Genomic DNA, 20,041 nt, shown 5'->3' on the forward strand with positions numbered 1-20,041 from the left:
AGAGTTCTGTACAAAAAACTGAAACAACTCTTTTCAACCAGGCATGTTTATATTCCATTAGTGAAAGTCATTATTTACGTAACATTCCTTAAAGCCGTTATGTTTCTGGTATTCATACCACACTCCTCTGCCATTTACACTGTCTCCAGAAGCTCTGATGGATCTAAAAGGTGGTGTGGGGCAGGGATTAGGTCAGCCAAGCGATGGAAAATGCAAGATAGCGTTGCTGTTGTGTTGATACCTACCGGAGCCCTGTTGCTGATTCGGATTGTTGCGTCAAGAACAGTCATGTGTCTCTCTCAAGGGGAGACATGTGCCCAGAATGTAAGGATCTATTGACCTTGGCTGTGGCATTTAAGTTGGTTGAACAGGTGTTGTAAGCTAATGTTTAATGTCTTTAGAGTGTTCCATGCGATTAGTGTGCATTTTGAACATGGAATAATCACTATTTTGTGGTGTTTAACACCCCAACACCCTCCCCTTTCCTCCGGCACAGAGTCACATGCGGATACAAACATACACCCACATTGGGCCTCATTAGAAGTCCAGTGGTAAGCGGACAGTAAAATTGGCAGGTTGCCGCCGGACTTGCAAGATGTATTGGCGCCTGGCATGCCGGTAATACTGGTAGATTACAACCCCGGCGTTCCAGAAAACTCAGGCGCCGGTAAATTGTAAATTCTCATCGAGTCCGATAGGACTCAATGGACCACGGAAGCACTGGCACCGTAATGGTGCCTGCTTCTGTGAAAGTCTGCCTACCGCGGCCACTGTGCCCGGCAGGGTCAGACCTGCCGGGCACAGCAGCTCCTGCAGGCACACTCGTACTTTGCCGGTCCGGAAACAATGGTGCCAGGAAGCTTACCGTCAGCATTGTATCTGGAACGGCAAAGTTGTAATGAGGTTCATTGACTCGTTCATACACCCCCCTCCCACCCAAAACACTCTCTTCCCAACCTTCCAACAAACACATTTACACTTGCCCCCTTCCCATCCACGCTACACACATTCCCCTGAGCATTCACATAGATCCAGACACACATCCACAACTCCAGTCTTCCCATCTAGCCCGGCTGCTCCCGTCAGCCACTGCACACACTTGTGTGGCATGGCGTGAAAGTTCAATTTAGAAAGACAGCTCAGAGCGCTCTCCGACCAGTCTTCCTAAAATCAATTTTTTGTATTTCCATCTTTTAAAAAAATAAAAAAAGGTTATTTCACTCCAGACCCTTGGAGGAGTGTTCAATTCCCATGTGAAGGTGGCTTAGTTGGTATGTGAAGTCCTATCAGACCATGGTAAAGCAGGCAGCAGTCTGAAATTCAATGGGCAGGTTAGTGAGTGGCGTAGGCAACAGTAAAACTACATATCAAATCTCTTTCTCGGTCTCCATCTCTCCCAAAGGGGATAGTTCACACTTAGTGCATGTGAGAATTGTTGATGGCGGAGGCAGTTCCTCCCTGGAGCCACGGGGAAGGAGGGACGGCCCCATCCATCAACAGCTATTTGAACTACAAAAGGGGGTGAAGGACCGCTTTACTACAGTAAGGTGGGGCTGACTGATTTGCACATTAATATTTACACTTGCATAATACAATCTTATTTGTGGGATGAATAGAAAATGGTGTTTATGTGATTTTGAACCCTTGTTCCAAAAACTGCAAAAGGACAAATTATTTTATCACGTGGGCACCTTTTCATTGCATTGTCATGTTTTCGGCCTTTGACAAGTGGGCCCTTCATGGTTCCAGCCTTTGCCTTGACTGCTGTTAGGGAGAATTCTCCTTCTAGGGCTAAATACCCTCACCTAGTGAGTCCCCCAGCAGCTTTGCTGGATTTCTGGAGTTTATTTTTTCCACCTGGTAAGAGTGTACATCCTTTTTTCACTCGTACATGTGTTTTGGCCTATGTGTTACTCATTGTGTGATCTTGGGCACTGGAGCACACCACTCCGAGTAGCCCTGTTCTTGTATGGGTTACACAGCACCTTCCGTGTAGTAACCCAGGGTTGTCTTTTATACTTCCCCTCTGACTCCATTTCGCTGGGGCCGACTACTGTGCCCCAGAGAAAGGTAAAGCAGCCCTTTACTTTACATAGTCACTTACCACAGACCCAGTACACCCCATCTTACATGGAGTACTGGAAAGGGCTAATCTGTACTACTTTTCTGTCTGTACCTCCCTGAGCATTGTTTCGTTCTTTTAACATTTAGACTTGGCTGGTGGCAGGGGTATCTACCCTAACTTTTCTACCGCGATTATATTAGATAAACGTGGTAATACTTTTGGCTATTTTTGCAGCCTTAAGCATAAAACCTGCTTGATCAAATAGTCTTTCTTTTGGCTCCGGTTGGGTTTATTCGCCATTTCTTTTTGTTAAAGTCCTTCTTGTGTTTTACTTTGCGCGGCAAACTAGGTCCGCCTTCTTTGTTCACCGTCTTTTGGCGGGCTTCTGCAGAGAAGCCCTCTTGGCGCCTGGGTGTCTAGGTAGACTGAATGTGGGGAAGGGGTGTCCCCCCCTGCACAGGGGGTGGGGGGTAACCCAAGTCGCACTTTGTCATGATTGGCCGAGGTGGTTGTCCCGGCTGGACAGCCCCCTTGCTGGTTGATTGACAGCCAGGCTGTGTGAATGGGGGTTTTGCACATAAAAGGCAGGTCTCTTGGGCTAGAAGTCAGAGTCGCCACAGGAACTACAAGGAACCGAAGAGAAGCGGAGAGATCGATGGCTGCTGCAACTACCCCGTCCCAGTGAAGCCCTGCTGCAGTCCTGAGCCATGTACCCTTCAACGACTAAGAAGATCCAGTCCGGAGTCTTCTTCCCTTGAGCCTGGTGGGGATATAACCAGCTCATCTTCTTCAGACCGAGGTCTCCGTCGTGGTCGAAATCGCTATACACTGCTGTAGTGGTCCGGATAGCCACCTACCGAGCCTCTCCTGTTTTAAAGGAGCGCACCTTTTAATCGTTGTCGCTGCTTCCGGCTTCATCCCTGTGTGGTGAAGACCGCCTTCAGACGTCCTCCTTCACAGCAAAGCTCCAGGTATCGTGGGTCTGCGGGAAACCAACAGGAACAACTGCCAGGGCACCAGCTGCATCATTGGAATAAGGTACTGTGTTCTGCTCGAGGAAACTGGGTGTATCCCTTTTCTTCATCTTCAAGGATTGCCCTCGTCTTCCCTCCTTCTTATAACTTTTGCTTCCGAACATTGACAGTACTTTTGGGCTACGCTGAATCGTGAACTGTCCAACGGTGTGATCTTCGGCAACATGTCTCCGGTGTCACTTAACCCTGGCTCCGGCCCTTTGACTTTTGAACTTCTGTTTCAGTGTTTCTCGATGCTGCCTGCCTAACCCTAAATATTGCCTGTGATTTTTTATCTCAGGTCCTAAGTGTGTTTTTGCCCCGGTAGCATTTCATGTCATGGATACGCGTTTATTTAGTAGACCGAAATGTCAAAAAGTGATCGCAACCGTATCCGCGGTATCGTGTTTTGTTCAGAACACTGGTTCATTCAAACACAGGGTACTTACCCTGAGACATACTGTACAAAAGTGAATTGGTTAATTGTAGTATATTTAACGTGTGGTTTTGTTTAAAGTTTAATATAAGTGTTGTGTTTATAACTGATGGTTTCAAAATAAATGTACTTATACTTTTTACCTAAAACCTCGAGTCCGTTTGCTTGAGTCACAGTAATTGTGGTCCCTTTGTGTAATCTCTGCTACTGCTCATATACTCTTGAGATGAGCCTGGCTGCTCTACTACTGCTACCACTATAACTTAGTAGTACAGGCTTGAACCAAAGGTAAATCTTGTATTGCCACCTCTAGTCTTAATCAGGGGTAGTGGTCCCTAAGGGCACTGCACAGGATTCTGCCTAACAACTGCCCATTGCTGGCCCAAACCATTTTCAGAATTCATGCACGCATGCCCGAAGTGGCCGCTACCTTTACTCTTGCCTCCATAGTACCAATTCTCCCTTTTGTCTGTAAATGTTCTGCTTTCTTGTGGCACTCAAGCCCTTCAATGTGCCTTTTATAGGAATCCATTTGATCTAAAGCCGGACCATGTACAACTCTGAATGGGATAGGACTAGAATCGTTTCCACGCTTTGCTGCCATTTGCATGGTCACCATGCCCACTGCTGAATCTGAAAGAGTGATGTTGGGGTAGATTAGTGGTGAAAGAAGGGCATGCAAGCTCGCTTTGCTGTGGTCTTGATGCAGGCAGACCAGTAGCACGCTGAGCTCTGTGTGGGCACGGTTTCTAGGCGTTCTTTTGAGAGCATAGGGTTACTGGAGCTCGAAAGGCTCCCTTGTGTGCATGTGGCACTTCTGAGGCATGCAAGTCGGTAAAAAGATCTGGGAGCCTCCCTACGGAGAATGAAACCAGCCAAATCACCGGTTCTCTCACCAGACTACACCAGACTACACCAGACTACACCAGACTAGTACTTTGGCCTAGTCGGGCCTCAGTGAGGTAGAGCTGTGCTTCTCTAAAACAGTGAGCAAGGGGTCCATGTAGGGATTAAGCTGAGTAACCTAGGGTGAAACTCCAAAGAACCTACCCAGTGAAAAGGGAATTTGGGTGTGTTCGTCCTCGGTAGAGGGGCTCCCAGACCTTTTGTATGAATGTTTAGGACTTGGGGTTTCACTCCATGTCAATTAGCCCCCTCTCTCTCTCTCTCTCTCTCTGTCACTAAGCCCCCCCCCAATCTCTGCGTCACTTAGCCCTCCCTCTCCCCATATCCCCCTGCACTGCAGTCCCCTGTTGGGAAGAATTCATTTCTGTGCTAATTCACTTTAACCATAGAAACCCCCAGCTCTTTGGCTGGACTTTTTAATGTTCACCCTGGAGTGAGTGAGCCCTTTTTCTCACTCACTCGTGTGTTTTGACCTGATTTGGTTTATGTGTTTTTTGGAGTCTGACAAACTCCATTAGGCATAATAACTTCTTGTGTGAACTACCGTTCCCAAGAATAGTAAAGTGAAATTGACTTTACTTACCTTTTTTCTTTGTAGGTCCAGCACACACCATCTTATGTGGAGTGCTGGGTACTTCGTAGCTCCTTCTCCTACCTATGCATTTTTACCGCAAGCTGAATCCTCAGCTGCAGTACAGCACCATGGGTGACCATTTTGTCAAAATGGCTCCAGTCTTCTTTTTTCACCACTATGTTTGTGAGGTCTTTCTTGGGTTTGAGCTCTTTGTTCGTTTTGCCTCTGGTTCGTGTGTCTGGAAGGGCAGGAAGTGAGGGAGGTTCCTGAAACTCCCCTGTCCTTTGTCTTAAGGAATGCCTGAATGCACACAGTCCTGATTGGCTGGCTGGCTGGCTTGGAGGACAGCCACCCTGCTGTTTGAATGACAGCTAGGATTTGCATGAATGGGAGGAACCGGCTTAAAAGGCCAGGATTTTGGGACTGAAGACCGAGTCGACCACTGGAAAGAACATCCCGACAAAGAAACTGAAAGAAGGTTGCTGCATCCCCCTGGACCGTTGAACTGCCCGAGGAAGCCCTGCTGCTGTGCTGAAACTCCTTTTTGTAAATCGATAAGAGAAGCACCAGAAGGGGCGACTTCTTCCCTTGTGTTAGTGGGACCAACTAACCCCGAGACGAACTCCACTGGACCATCTTCCCCAACTGGCTGTCGAAAAATCTGTAGTCGAATGCAACGTCTGTGATCCGGCCAGAAGATCCAGGAGTCTCTATGACCCTCCAGAAGCAGGACGATCAGAGCTCGAGTCCCCCTCACCAGAGTGTAGGACTCAAGGAGTGAAGGAAGCCCAAGTGGTATCCAAGATCCATGGTGATGCTGTTTACTGTGTGCTGAAACCAACGCCTGTAGCTTCTGCCAAACTCCGAATGGTTGCTGCAGGAGTCCCCAGACGTCCTACCTCTTGTCCCCACAACTGAGGCCCAGGAACCCAGGATCTGCATCGCTGCAACCAGACAGAAGCCAGCTGGACCTCTTCTTCTAACCGAATGCACTGTTCTGACTTGGGGTACTTAACTCAGTGTCTGTAGCTTGCTCTTCTCAGTTGAAACCTGCAGTAGCTGCTTTGATAGAGTTGATTTCAGCTCTAGCTTTCACAAGTGTAACAGCTAGTGGCCCTACAGTGATTTTTCTTCAACATACTCTCTAACTTTGTGCAAGACTGACTATCTAAGAAGTGCCTCTGCTCAATAGACTTTGCTCCAATTGACTTTCCTGGCGACTCTTCTATTCCATTTGACCGATTCTTACTGTCCCTCATAGGTGATACATTGGTTTTTAACTAATATTGCTGGGAAAGGTATATCCGTCAGAGTGGGCAAGACTCCTGAGCGATATATTCAAGAGATGTGCAACATTAAAATCCATCCCGCCATCATGGAAATCCTCAATAGTTTTACCTATTTACAAAAAAGGGAACAAAGCCGACCCGGCAAATTACAGGCCAATAGCCTTACTGGACTGCATAGGGAAGGTTTTTGGCTCCCTGCTTCTGGAAGAATTCAATCTTTGGGCAAAAACAGCGCCATGCAGGGACTACCTCCAAACAGGCTTCAAAAAAAAATTATAAAAAAAAAAACAACCTGGGGACCTCGGCCAACATTCTGTTACTGAGTACTCTAAAAAGCAGAGTCTTGGAAGGTGGCCCGCGGCACTTTATAATTTTCATCGACCTTACCCAGGCCTTCGATCGAGTAGATCGTGCCCTTTTGTGGAAAAAACTGGAAGCCTGGGCATGTCCACAAGACATCTTGGACCCAATAAAAGCCTTATATACAGACACCAGTATGAAAGTGAAGCTAACTGAGCAAGGCCTTCTTTCTAAAGCTATTCCGACAGCCAGAGAAGTTAAGCAGGGGTGTCCTCTGGCGCCAGCGCTCTTCCTGGCATTTCTAGGTGGCTTACAAGAAGTGAACCTATCGGTCCGATGTTTAACACCAAAAATAGGGAGGGCCCATATAAACAGATTGTTATATGCAGACGATCTAATATTACTGGATCATACACCTATTGGACTGCAGCGCCAGTTGAGCAGCCTTGAGGAATACATGAGGGCAAACAACCTGGAGATAAACTAAAAGAAAACCAAATTCATGATTATCTCACACAGCTCCAAAAAATCTGAAAAAATATCACATCTGACAAACGAACTAATTGTAAAGGTGCCTGAATTCAGATACCTGGGAGTGATCCTAGACAAGACGATGCATTACTTACCGTAAAAGCATTTCTGATGGTTGTATCTGCTTAGATTCAGAGCATTTAAAACTGAAGATAAAGAAACTGATCGGACAAGGAAAAGCCAGAAACAGGAAATTTGGCCGATTTTGGTTGCTACCAGTACTAGAGTTCTATAAAAAAAAAAAGGTTGTTCCATCATTAACTTATGGGGCGGACGCTATGCCAACTTTACCCACAACACTCTCGATAAAACCTGAGGCCCAATTTTGGAGAGCAATATTAGCCTTGCCGAATTCTACCTCCATGGCAGTGCTAAAACAGGAATTGAGCTTGATGTCCCTGGAAGGCACAGTTAGAATCAACTCCCTGATGCTATTTCGCAAATGCAGAATGTCAGAAGATCAGACGATATACAATTTGATATCGAGAGAAATTAAAAGTGGCTCCAATAAAATGTTAAAGGCCTGGTCCATCCAGAACTATGAAACCTTAGCATCAGTGGAATGTGATGAAGAAACTCTGTTTGTGAATCCAACAAAAATTCAGAAGAAACTGAAAGAACTAGATTGGATTATAACCAAAGAAACAGCTGCCCAAAACAAATGAACTCTGCACCTTCCACCTAATACAAGGAGATTAAATGAAATTCAGCCCTATATAAAAGAAATTTCCTTCAAGACCAGCGCGAGATATGCTTATGAGAGCGAGATTTAACCTCTTACTAACAAATGAAATTCTATCTATTAGAGGTCTATCTCCGAAAAAAGACTGCCGATTTTGTACTGATCAATCAGCAACGGAATCAATTTGACATCTGATCCTTGAGTGTGCTAGCACTGGAGGCTTAAGAGAATTATATTTGCCGGACATTTTAAGCGAGTTCGCACTAAGTGATCAAGACAATTGTTGGGCGAAACTAATAGGGGGATAGAACACGATGGCAACTGGCAACCTTTAACATCTTAAAAAATGTAAACTCCGTTCCACTTTTACAAAAATCCCCCTCGTTAGTTACCTGACCAACAAAAGAACTTTCAAATATTTTTCTTGGACAGAGAACTCATGCTGATGAAATTGTTTTTTGCACAACTGTTTTGTAAAAAATCTTAATGATTAACTACAAATAAAAAAAAAATATTTCTGGGAAAGGCTTTTATCTAAGCTTCATTGGAAGATTTAACATACCAACATGCTCAGAGATCCTGTTTAATCAGTTTCCTTCCTTTAACCTTTCCTTTCTGCCAACCTCAGAATCTACCAAGTGTACTAGTGTATATAAATGCCATTACTGTCCTAGTTAGTGACGTCACCTCCGGATGCATGAAGTGTGTAAGAAGCATCTCTAAAGAGCATCTACTAGCTTTGTGCCGATTCTGAAAAAGTATTTTACAGTGTATTTGATTGCTACATATATTGCCATTTTTAAAGGCAGCTTATTTTAAAAACAACTGTTAAATAAATACATTATTACAAAACCTTTAGTGTAAGTGTTACTTGGCTACTAGTATTTGTGAATTTCATTGCTATAGCTTTACAGCTCACATTTACCCCTCTTGAGATAAGTCTGGCTGCTCAGTTACACTACCAACTTGTGTAGTACAGGCCTATACCAACACATGCATTACCTAATACCAAGAGGACAAAGGCTGTGTAGTCTCCCACAGGGTTACTACATCAATTCCTGCCTAACACCACCCCCAGCCCCACCCATCGGCCTCCCCATCTCTTAATGCACCCCACTGGCAACATCTCCCTCTGATAAACTATATACGCTGTGTGAGCAATATGAATCTGAGAATTGGTGGATGAGGGAAGGGGGCTGGATGGAGACTTCACACATAACCATAACCCAAATGATAAGAGTTTACCTAGGTACTTGTGGTAGGTCCAAGATAGTAGACAGAAGAGGACATGGTCGTACATATGTTATTGGTAAAATTAAAGAAAGAAACCTAGTCTAGTCCCTACTGTTTAAGGCACATTCCCAAAGCTTAAAAAAAGGGGGGGAGGGGGCTCATCAGGATGTCATACATGTCGTACAAAAATAAACTGTTCTCCATCAAACACTATTTTAGACTATTCCCATTCTATCACTAAAGAAAGACAAAACACCCACTTTGGAAATGTTGCAGTGGCTGGTTTTCTGACCCCCATCCCGCCACAATGTTCTTAGAGCCTTGTCCAGCCCTAATGGAGGTATGCTCATTGTGAGCAAAAAGAAAGGTCCTTTGATTTTGGACGCCCAAATGTTCTAATCACGTAATACAGACTAACTTTTACCTTTTTCCAGGGATGAAGTTGTGATTGGTTAGGTCAGACTGGTTAAGAACAGCAGCAAATGTCAAGTCTCTATATTTCGGTGCAATCTGTACCCTCAGATAGCCTCTTGGCCTGCTCAGCCCCACAGACCCTTGCTATCCCCTTCTGGTTTGTGGGCTTTGGACTTGGGCGATCTTGTAAGGATAACAAGTTTAATCTTTACAAATGAGGATGGTAGCAAAGAACTCTGTTGCCTGAACAATCTCTTCTCCTGTCCCACTCACCATTCCTTCCTGCCAAAGGGATCTCAAGCAGGGGTTTATATATTCCTGGCTTGCCATGGTGCGGTCACTGGAGCTGAATCATGACTTCAGCCAAATCCATCCTTCTTCCATAATAGGAATGCTCCAAAGCCTTTTTCGTTGTCAGCGGTTTTGTGAGAGCATGCTTTTCTACATTTTGCAAGCTATGCAAAAACACACTGTAGCTCATTCTTTCCTCCATTTTGCCAACTATGCAAAAACACACTGTAGCTCTGCAGACTTTTACAAACCATGCACTTGCGCGTTCTCAGTGTCACTGGGCCTAGTAAGATCGCCGTTTTGTTCTCCCCTGTTCCCCTCCCATGCCTTGTCGCGCTCTGAAACACTTGTGTACGAGCGCGATAGAAATAAAATATCAATCAATCCAACCTTGAGGCCTAGCCCAAGGAAAAACTCAACATTGTTATCCGTGTTCAAACATTTTCCAGTCATTCTATCAATATTCCACTCATCCTGCTCACGTTTATCTGGGTCCTATAGTTTCCTCTACAATTTAGAATTATAATTTTGATTTCTAAATACACTTTGCTGCACAGAATATGCTAGTCCTATTTTTAACGCGCATGGACCGATGGACAGGAGACACCTGGTGAGTCAGTTCGTGCTGGCCACGGAGACGAACACTGCACACTACACCTGCGGTCTATTTTGAATCCGACAGGCCACATTCCTTCTAGAAAGGAAGGGGAGTTTGAGTCATATTCAGCACTAGCTAAGCTTGTCCTGCTCCTCGATTCCCCTAAAATGGTGGACTAATATACTTTGTATCTCAGCCCACCCTTTGGCTTCAACTCCCACAATTTTATCTAGTGGACCTCTTTTAGTAAACCCCTCTCTACAATAAAACAGAAAAATGTTAACGAATGGTCCCATTGCCCTCCTGGATCAGTTCTCCACATTTCCTGTAACTTAAGCATAAACCTAACTGGGTCCTCATCACCCAGTGTGCACTGCATTAAAGAATGTAAGTCAGGATATCTGGGTACATCTTTCGCAGAGAATCCCATACCCTTGGCCTTACTTCATTAAAAGGCTGCTCCATCATGTTCGCTATTTGCAAGAATTATCCCAGGGTTCTCTCTAGGCTGGATTATTGTAAGCATGTTTCTAAATCTACCTGCTTCTACTCTGCGCCCTCATCCAGAACAGGACTGCGAGGCTTGTCCTTGGCCTCATGCCCTGGGATCGTATCTCTCCAGCCTTGAAATGTCTCCATTGGCTGCAAGGATTAAATTCAAAACCCTTTGCATTGTCCACAAGGCTTTCTGGGGCCTGGGTCCAAAATACCTTCAGCTGTCCCGACGGAAACACCTTCCCTCCCGAGCTCTTTGCGCCTCTATCTCCAACTCCCTCAGGGTCAGCAATTTTTCTAAAAAACAAGCTGGGGGTAGATCCGTCTTCGACTGGGGCCTCCTTCTGGAATAGCCTCCCTGCCACTCTGAAACTGGAGGAGAACCTTCTCCGGTTCCGGAAGCACCTCAAGACCAACCTCTTTGCTTCTGCCTTTGCTCCTCCTCTGCCCTGCTGATCTACTGTCTTGGCATCGTGCACCACCTGGCTTACCCTCTTACTTTCCTGCCCAGTTACCTGCTCACCCTGCCACCCACCTGCACTGCCTCCGGCGATCCCTTGCACTGGGGTCTATATCTGTAACCATACAGGGCTCCCTCCCCCCCTTTTTCTGCACTTATCAGACACCACCCGTCTGTTGCCATATACCTAGCACTTGCCATTCGCTGGCTGCACTATCACTGTTTATTGCTTTTTTTTGGTTTATGTATTTATTTATCTATTTTATTAATCTGTTTTTCCTTTGCTCAGCCCTTTCCACTCTCCCCCCTCACATGCACTTTCCCCTCTCTTGCTTTGTCACGCTCTGAAACATGTGTACGAGCGCAAAATAAATAAAATATATCCTATCATATCACCTAGATCTTGCCATTCATTTTCCCTTGCTGGTTCGACTTCTTGTCCCAGAACTGCCCATAACCTCTCCCCATCATCATTAGACACAAACATTTCTTATTGCCCCATGGTTGCATCCAACCAAAAAAATTCTTCCGACTTCCAATCCCCTATTTTCTGCACTGGTACCCTTACTTCTCCAGGTTCTTTTAACCAGACCAACCTTTCCCGCAATGCTCTTAAATCGTTCATATCTGCTTGTGAAATCCCTGGGTACACCAACGCTACGAGTATGTCAGCGCTTTTGGATGGGTTATATGGAGGCGGAGGTGCAAAAGCTCTTGAGTCCTTTGTTAGGGACAATTCTCATTTATGGCTAATTTCCCTCACCTAGAGAGTCCCCCAGCAGCTTTGCTGGACTTCTGGAGTTTATTTTTTTCCACTTGGTAAGAGTGTGAGCTTTTCCCCCACTCTTACCTGTGTTTTGCTATGTGTATTTCTGTTTTTGTGATTGTGGACTCTGAAGTACACCACTTCAGAAGCCCCCTTCTTTTGTGAGTCACACAGCACCTTCAGTGGCGTGGCACAGGGAAGTCTTTGAGACTTCCCCGACTCCATTTCTGAGGCGGACTACAGTCCCCCAGAAAAGGGTAACGTTACCATTAACTTTAGTCAATCTACCACAGATCCAGTACACCCCCATCTTCCATGGAGTACTGGAAATGGTTAATTCGCATCCCTTTTTATCTGTACCTCCTACAGCATTGTTTCGCTCTTGACATTTAGACTTGGCTGGCGGCAGTGGTATCTACCCTAACTTTTCTACCGCAATTATATTAGATAAACGTGGTATTGTTCTTGGCTATTATAATAGCCAAGAACATAAACCTGTTTGACCAAATTGTCTTTCTTTTGGTTTCGGTTGGGTTTATTCGCCATTTCTTTTTGTTAAAGTCCTTCTTGTGTTTTACTTTTCGTGGCAAACTAGGTTTGCCTTCTTTGTTCACCATCTTTTTGGCGGGCTTCTGCTCAGAAGCCCTCCACCAGGCGCCTGGGTTTCTAGGTGGGCTGAATGTGAGGGAGGGGTGTAGTCACCCCCTGCACAGGGTAGCCTAGGAAACCCAAGTCGCACTTTGCCATGATTGGCGGAGGTGGTTGTCCAGGCTGGACAACCCCCCCTGCTGGGTGATTGACAGCCAGGCTGTGTGAATGGGGGTTTTGCGCATAAAAGGCAGGTCTCTTGGGCTAGAAGTCAGAGTTGCACTGGAACTACACAGAACCAAAGAGAAGCGGAGAGAACGACGGCTGCTGCAACTACCTCATCCCGGTGAAGCCCTGCTGCAGTCCTGAGCTATCTACCCTTCGACGACTAAGAGAAGATCCAGTCCGGAGTCTTTTTCCCTTGAGCCTGGTGGGGATAACCAGCTCATCATCTTCAGCCAGAGGTCGCCTTCGTGGTCGAAATCGCTGCACACTGCTGTAGTGGTCCGGATAGCCACCTGAAGAGCCTCTCCTGGTTTTAAGGAGTGCACTCTTTATTTGTGTCGCTGCTGCCGGCTTCATCCCTGTGTGGTGCAGACCCCCTTCAGACGTCCACCTTCACAACGAAGCTCCAGGAATCGTGGGTCTGTGGGAAACCAACAGGAACAAATGCCAGGGCACCAGCTGCACCATTGGAATAAGGTCCTGTGTTCTGCTCGAGTAAGCTGGGTGAATCCCTTTTCTTAATCTCCAAGGCTTGCCCTTGTCTTCCCTCCTTATAACTTTTGCTTCCGAACATTGACAATATCGAAGTACTCTTGGCTACGTTGAATCGTGAACTGTCTGTGTGATCTTCAGCAACAGGCCTCCTGTGTCACTTGACCCTGGCTCCGGCCCTTTGACTTTTGAACTCCTGTCTAGAGTGTTTCTCAATTCTGTCTGCCTAACCAAAATATTGCCTGTGATTTTTGCCTCCAACTCCCTCTGGGTATCTCAAGTGCTAGATGTATTTTGAGGGAGGCATGAGCCAGCCCCACCTTGGCCAGCGACAGCAAGTATGGCAGCACTTGAGAGGCTGTAATTCGCAGAGGGTTAATCTTCTGTGCACGGCACCAGACAGAGAACCTCTTCCATTTGTGTTCATAGCACTTGAGAGTGGAGGATTCCCTGGCCTTTGCAAGCATCTCCTTGCAGTCGACCGGGATATTGTACCCTCCAAACTCTAGTGCTGCAGGAGCCAGGCCTGCAAGTTCAGCGACCCCGGATCGTGATGGAGGATAGCACCTCCTCCTCTGGAGAGAAGATCTGCGTCTGTCGATAGCTTGACTGGGGGGGGGGGGCGCTGACAAGTCCAGAAGGTCCGGGAACCAGATCGATCTCGGCCAAGCCAGCGCAACGAGGATCATCCTGCACCGGGACCTCTTGAGTTGGTTGACGAGTCGCAGTAGCAACGGCAACGGAGGGAACGATACAGGAACAGGCCGTCCCAGGGGAAAGAGAAAGCATCGCCCATGCTCCTCAGCTGGGGAAACCTGCTGGCGAACCTCTGGCACTGGAGTTCGTCGCCGTCGCGAACAGGCCGATCTGAGGTTTGCCCCATCGTCGGAAAAGCTGATCCAATTGGTCTTGACGCAGTTCCCACTCGTGGCATCCTGCTCAGTGAGTCGGCGATGGTGTTCTTTATCCCTGCCAGGTGGAAAGGCACCAGAAACATCCCCTGGGCCACCGCCCAATGCCACAGATCCTGGGCCTCCTTGTATAGGGCCGGGGCCCTGGTTCCTCCCTGCTTCCGGATGTAGAACATTGTGGTGGTGTTGTCGGTGAAGATCCTCACCACCTTTCCCTTGAGTGATGGGAGAAAAGACTGGAGAGCTCAGAACACTGCTCGGAGCTCCAGGACATTGATGTGGAGTGACCTCTCCTCTGGAAGCCAAAGGCCTCTCGCGTGCAGATCTCCGGTGTGCGCTCCCCATTCTTCCAGGGAGGCATCCGTCGTCACTGTCTCCTGGTGTGCTGGGGTCGGAAAGCCCGCCATGAGATGCGCACGGGTGCCCCACCACAGAATAGCTTGGCGGAAGATCTCGTTGAGCGGGATCTGGTCTTCGAAGCTGCCCGCCGCTTTTCCCACAGACGTCGAGGAACACCTGTAGAGGACGCATCTGCAGCCTGCATAGGTGCACCGGGTAGATGCAAGAGGACATCATGCCGAGAAGGGACTTGATGGACCTCACCCTGGCCACTTCTGTGGCCAGCAGATGCTGCACCTTGCCCAGGATGGCCTTCATCCTTTCATCCAACGGAGAAGCCAGTCGCGCCACTGTATCGAGCTTGGCTCCCACAAACAGTGCGACCTGCGACGGAACCAGGTGGGATTTTGGGAAGTTGATGGAGAATCCCAGATCCGGGAGCAGTTGGACGGTCTTCGCTGTGTGCTCGACGGCGAGCTCCCTTGTCCTTGTTCGGATGAGCCAATCGTCCAGGTAGGGGTAAACATGGATCCCAAGCAGGCGCAGCCGCGCCGCCACTGGTGCTAGGCACTTGGTAAATACCCTAGGCGCCGACTTCAATCCGAAAGGCAGGGCCTTGAATTGGTAGTTCCATCCTTGGACTACGAATCTGAGAAACTTTTGGTGTCCTTTTAGAATGGGGATGTGGAAGTAAGCTTCCTCCAGGTCCAACAACGATAGGAAGTTGCCTGCCTCCAGCTGTCCCAGCACGTGCTGGAGGGTGACCATCCGGAACTTCTGGGCCTTGATTTATTTGTTTAACCGGTGCAGGTCCAGGATGGGGCGCCAACCACCTGTCTTCTTTCTGACGAGGAAGTACCTTGAGTATACTCCGGAGCCTCTTCGAGACGAGCTCGATGGCACCTTTGAGCATCGTCCTTACTTCTAACAGCAGTTGAGGGATGTGGTTTTCTTTCCTGGCCACGGGAGGAATGTGGGGGCACTTCTTTAGAAATTCGAGTGTGCCCGTGGGCCAGGGCATCCAGCACCCAACAGTCGGTGGAGATGGACTCCCACACGCTGACGAAACTCGCCAACCGGCCTCCCACCGGGGTGCTTAGGTGGGGGCCCGACACTACGGCCGGTTCAGTCCTCCTTGGAGGCGGCCTTGCCACCTTGGCCTGCTTGGCGACAGCGACGGTATCCTCCTGACTTGCCGTGCCCTCTGTAGGCCTCTTGAGACGAGGAACGGGGTGCCTGGCGTTATGTCAAGGCGCCACCTCCGAATCCTTTGGAAGCACCTTGCTTGCCTCCGGAGTTCCGAAAGGGCGGTGGTCGTCGTTGCAAAACTCCTAAGGCCCGAGCCGTCTCCATGTCGGCCTTGATGGCCTGAAGTGACTCATCCACTGTTTTCCTAAACAGGTTGTTCCCGTCGAAGGGCATGTCCAAAACTCTGGTTTGCACATCCTGGCGGAAATCAGTCGCCTTGAGCCACCCCCGTCGAAGGCAAACACTGTTGCCCAACTGGCGGAAACCGGTGTCAGCGATGTCCGTGGCCACCGTTATAGCGTGGTCCGACGCCACCTCGCCTTCCTGCAGAACCTCCAGGGCCTCAGCCCTCTTGTTGTCCGCTAGGATGTCCAGCAGGGGAACGATTTTGAAACAACTCCCTGTCGTAGGAGGCCACAATCGCTAGGGCGTTGGCCGCCTTAATTGTCTCGCTGCAGACGAGATGACTCGTCCCATGGCGTCCAATTTCTTACCCTCGCCGTCAGGTGGGGAGGTCGAAGTTGACACCATTGCCCCCGCCGCTTTCTTCTTGGGTGCCGCCGAGATGACTGAATCCGGAGTAGGCTGCGCCCTAAGGCACAAAGGGGCGGAATCGGGGACCCGGTACTTCTTCTCGTACCGATCCCTCTAGACGGGTGTCGTGGAAGGGTTCCTCAGGATAGCAACTCCCTCGTCCCAGATGTCGTCAAGCAACGGCACTGTGAGAACCGTCTTCCTCTTGGCCTCGCGGCGCTGATAGAGGAAACCTTCCTTCTGTTCTTCAGGGCATAGCTGGAAAAGTTTGGATGCCCTGGCAATCATAGCGTGGAAGGAGCCAATTTCGTCGGGCGGGGAAGCCCGAGCGAGTGGTGATGGAAGGCCCATCCCGTCGTAACCAGCGTCGTCATCCGTCCCCGTTGTGGCCGTATCTGTTTCCGTGTCCTCCCCAGGAACAGGGGAGCAAGATGAAGGCTGAACGGGCCGGGGGTGGGGGGGGATTGATGAACTCTCCTCTGCTTGTTTGGAGGGCTCCCGGACGGGCCCGGTTCAGGGTCGTCCGTTGGGGGTACAGGCAACCTCGTCCATCTCTGTGCATAAGGTTTGGATTCCCATCAAAATGGCAGCCGAGATGTTCTGAGGCCCGGGCACTGGGTGCGACGGGCGCGACGGTTGCTCCTCCTCCACTGGAGTCTCATCGACGCCACCGTCGCTCTCCTCGTCCGCTTACTCAGGGTTTTCCCCGCGAGACCGGACTTCCTCAAACCTCTTGTTGAAGCCCTTCACGACTCCAACCAGTTCCTCCCCAGAGGTTGAGTCGTGTCCGTAATCGCTAACACCCCCCCACCCACCTTTTCCGCCGGGGTCTTCACGGGGGTCTTATCGACGGGCTGTAAAGAGGATTTCCTCCGCGGTGGCAGGGAAACTCTAGGCCCCGAGGTAGCCTCCACAGGCTTCGCCAGGGCCACCACGACTCCCTCGATAGAGGCCTTAACCAGGTGAATCAAGGCCTTCACCAGCTTCGGCGCGCTCGTGGCCTTCACCTTGGGGGGGAGGGTCACCGCCTCGCCCCCTCCCCCCCTCGGCTGACTCCGAGATCGACTGGGACTTCTCCAGAAGCTTACCCGGGTTCTCAGACTTTCTCTTCCCCGAGACAGAGCGTTGGCTCGTGGTTGATGGCGTCGGTGAAAGTGCGCCCTGCCTGGCAGCGAAGGAGCCCGACCCTCCGGTGCCCGCGGACTCCCGGTGCTTTGCCTTCTGTTGGGCCCCTGTCGCTGGAGCGCCCTCAAAGGACTTAGAAGACTGCTCGGACCTCTTCTTCTCACCTGCCGGGCTCTTTCCTTCCAGCCAGTTGGTGAGGCGGATACACCGATCCTTCATGGTCCGTTCCGACATGTTCTGGCAAAACGCACAGTCCTTTTTGTCTTCGTGAAGGCAGTAGAGACATCTCGAATGCTCATCCTCCTTGAACACATTCTGTAATCCACATCCAGGGCAGTTCCTGAACAGTTTGGATCTGGGCGTCGAGCTTCCCTTGTCCTGGGCCATGTCCATGAGGTAGGCCTCAGATCTTCTGGAATCCTCCAAGAAGAGAAACTCAACGAAAAACTTCACCCTTGAGGGACGTAGGAAAATCCAAAATGGATCCCCGTTGATCGGAAGTAGAAACGGTGGAGCTGGAGGCTCAATTGACCGAAAAAATGAGATTAAACTCTTTGAAAAATCGCAAAACGCAGTAAAAGCTCGAGAGTTAAAGCACGAGGACTCCCAACACTTGAACGTGCGGTAAAAATCTGAGGATGGCTGCCTGGGGAGGGGCATAGGGAGACGGCAGTCATTGGCTGGGGCAGTATGACCCAGAGACCAGTGATTGGTTACTACTAAGAAAGACAGATCAGAAACGAAACCGATACTGATTTTTTCTATACCAAGGATTCCCAGCCTGACGACAGGGAATATTCATGAGCATGTGAATCCATGCCAGACCCCATGCTGGAGAAGCAGAAACTCGTATTGGATGGAGTGGACAGAGGATGATACTGGGACCCTCAGGGGCCAGATGGCGGCCATGGCCGGAGCTTTAAAGAAAGCCTTGCTCAAGTGCGATGACCTGGAGTTCAGATCTAGGAGGAACAATGTCCGCTTAGTGGGTCTTCCTGAGGGCTTTGATCCTATGGAAGAGGCGATAGAGTTTGCTAAAAGAGTTGCTGGGGCGTCAGGCCTTCTCCTTGGCGATCATGGTTGAGAGGGCACATAGAATGCCATTGCTGAGACCTAAACAGCGGGTGCCCCCCAGACCCATCATTCTGAGGCTCCTGAATTACAGCGATAGAGACACCATATTGCGGTTGACGAGAGAAAAGGGCCCCTTGAGGTTTGAGGACACTATGATTCACATTTACCCAGACTTCTCCACTGACGTGCAACTGGAAAGTAAATCCTTTTTGGGCGTTAAGAAATTGCTTAGGGAAAGGGCGATCCTGTACGCAATGCTCTTCCCGGCATGTCTGCGAATACAACATGGGGACAAAGCTCTTTTCTTCACAGAAAGTGAGGAAGCGTTGGCTTTTACTGAGGCCAACATACCAGTTCTGACCACACATGGGGCTCACGAGGAGTCAGAAATGGTAGCCTCCTCCAATCGCGAATGGACCTAGGTGCTGTAATGAAACTGATGTCAGTTGTGACTTCTACTAGCGATTGAGGCCTAGTGTTTTTATTTCACACTCCTTGCTGGATGCGCAGACGGGGATACGAATTTGTCTAACAGTGGAGCGGGCAAACATGCTCATTGTTCATATATCCTTCATATAGATAGGTGGGATAGTAACAGAGGCTGATGAACGTAGGAACAGCAGTCCCCCAAGGCAAGGTTGCTGGTATGCCGGTGTGAAATGAAGCAGCTCCAAGCCTTCTTAAGTTAACTTGTTAGGTTGATCAGCTTCACAAGTGTCTTTACAAGTACTTTTATAAATTACATTCAAGTTACATATAGGTCAATAACACTGGCAGCCTATCACCCAGGCAGAGGGCTAACCAACAAACCAGGCTAAAACCTTCATCCATACATTCCAACACTCGAGCATAAACCCTCCACGTGACATCACAACATTCCTTCTTGTCCAGGCAAGCCATACACAACATATCTCTCCTCTTGCATTAACACAACACACACAAGACACTACTGGACACACCACCACTCACCTACACACCCCCTTCACACCGACTCGCATCACTAGGGTGTGCACACAACTGTGCACTTACACTCTTCCACTCTCAACACACCCAATGCACTGGCCAGGCACACCAGATCCATCAACCAAAATCACTGGAACACTCTGGACCCTGATGAAGATGGAACGAGTCGCAAATAAACACAGCACAACTGAGCATAGCTGTCTGGTGCAAGTAGACAAACGGACGTGGTGCAAGACCACTAAGACCAAAGTACATGTTTGAACTATTACCTCCGTCATACCCACACCATACCACCCAGTACACATACCTTGTTTTACCACGCAAGACTTTAACCAAAGTCACGCCCCACCTCTGACTCGGGGCGCTACCACCCAGAAACACGATTGACCTTGTACGACTACCACAGTCAGACCCAGACTCCAACTGGGGCCGCTACCACCGAGAACTAATTACCAATAACCCTGCATGACCTCAACCACAGTCACACCC

The 20,041-nt window shown here is 48.8% G+C and overlaps 1 protein-coding gene across 3 annotated transcripts in view; it reads right to left on the reverse strand.

Annotated features, from left to right (window-relative positions):
- The window catches only part of RNF213 (ring finger protein 213), a 3,248,263-nt gene that overhangs the window by 3,020,369 nt on the left and 207,853 nt on the right, over positions 1–20,041 (reverse strand). The window lies entirely within an intron of this gene.

This window comes from Ambystoma mexicanum, chromosome 3q (genome assembly GCF_040938575.1).
Source record: "Ambystoma mexicanum isolate Mex_15411 chromosome 3q, UKY_AmexF1_1, whole genome shotgun sequence".
Lineage (NCBI taxonomy): Eukaryota > Metazoa > Chordata > Amphibia > Caudata > Ambystomatidae > Ambystoma > Ambystoma mexicanum.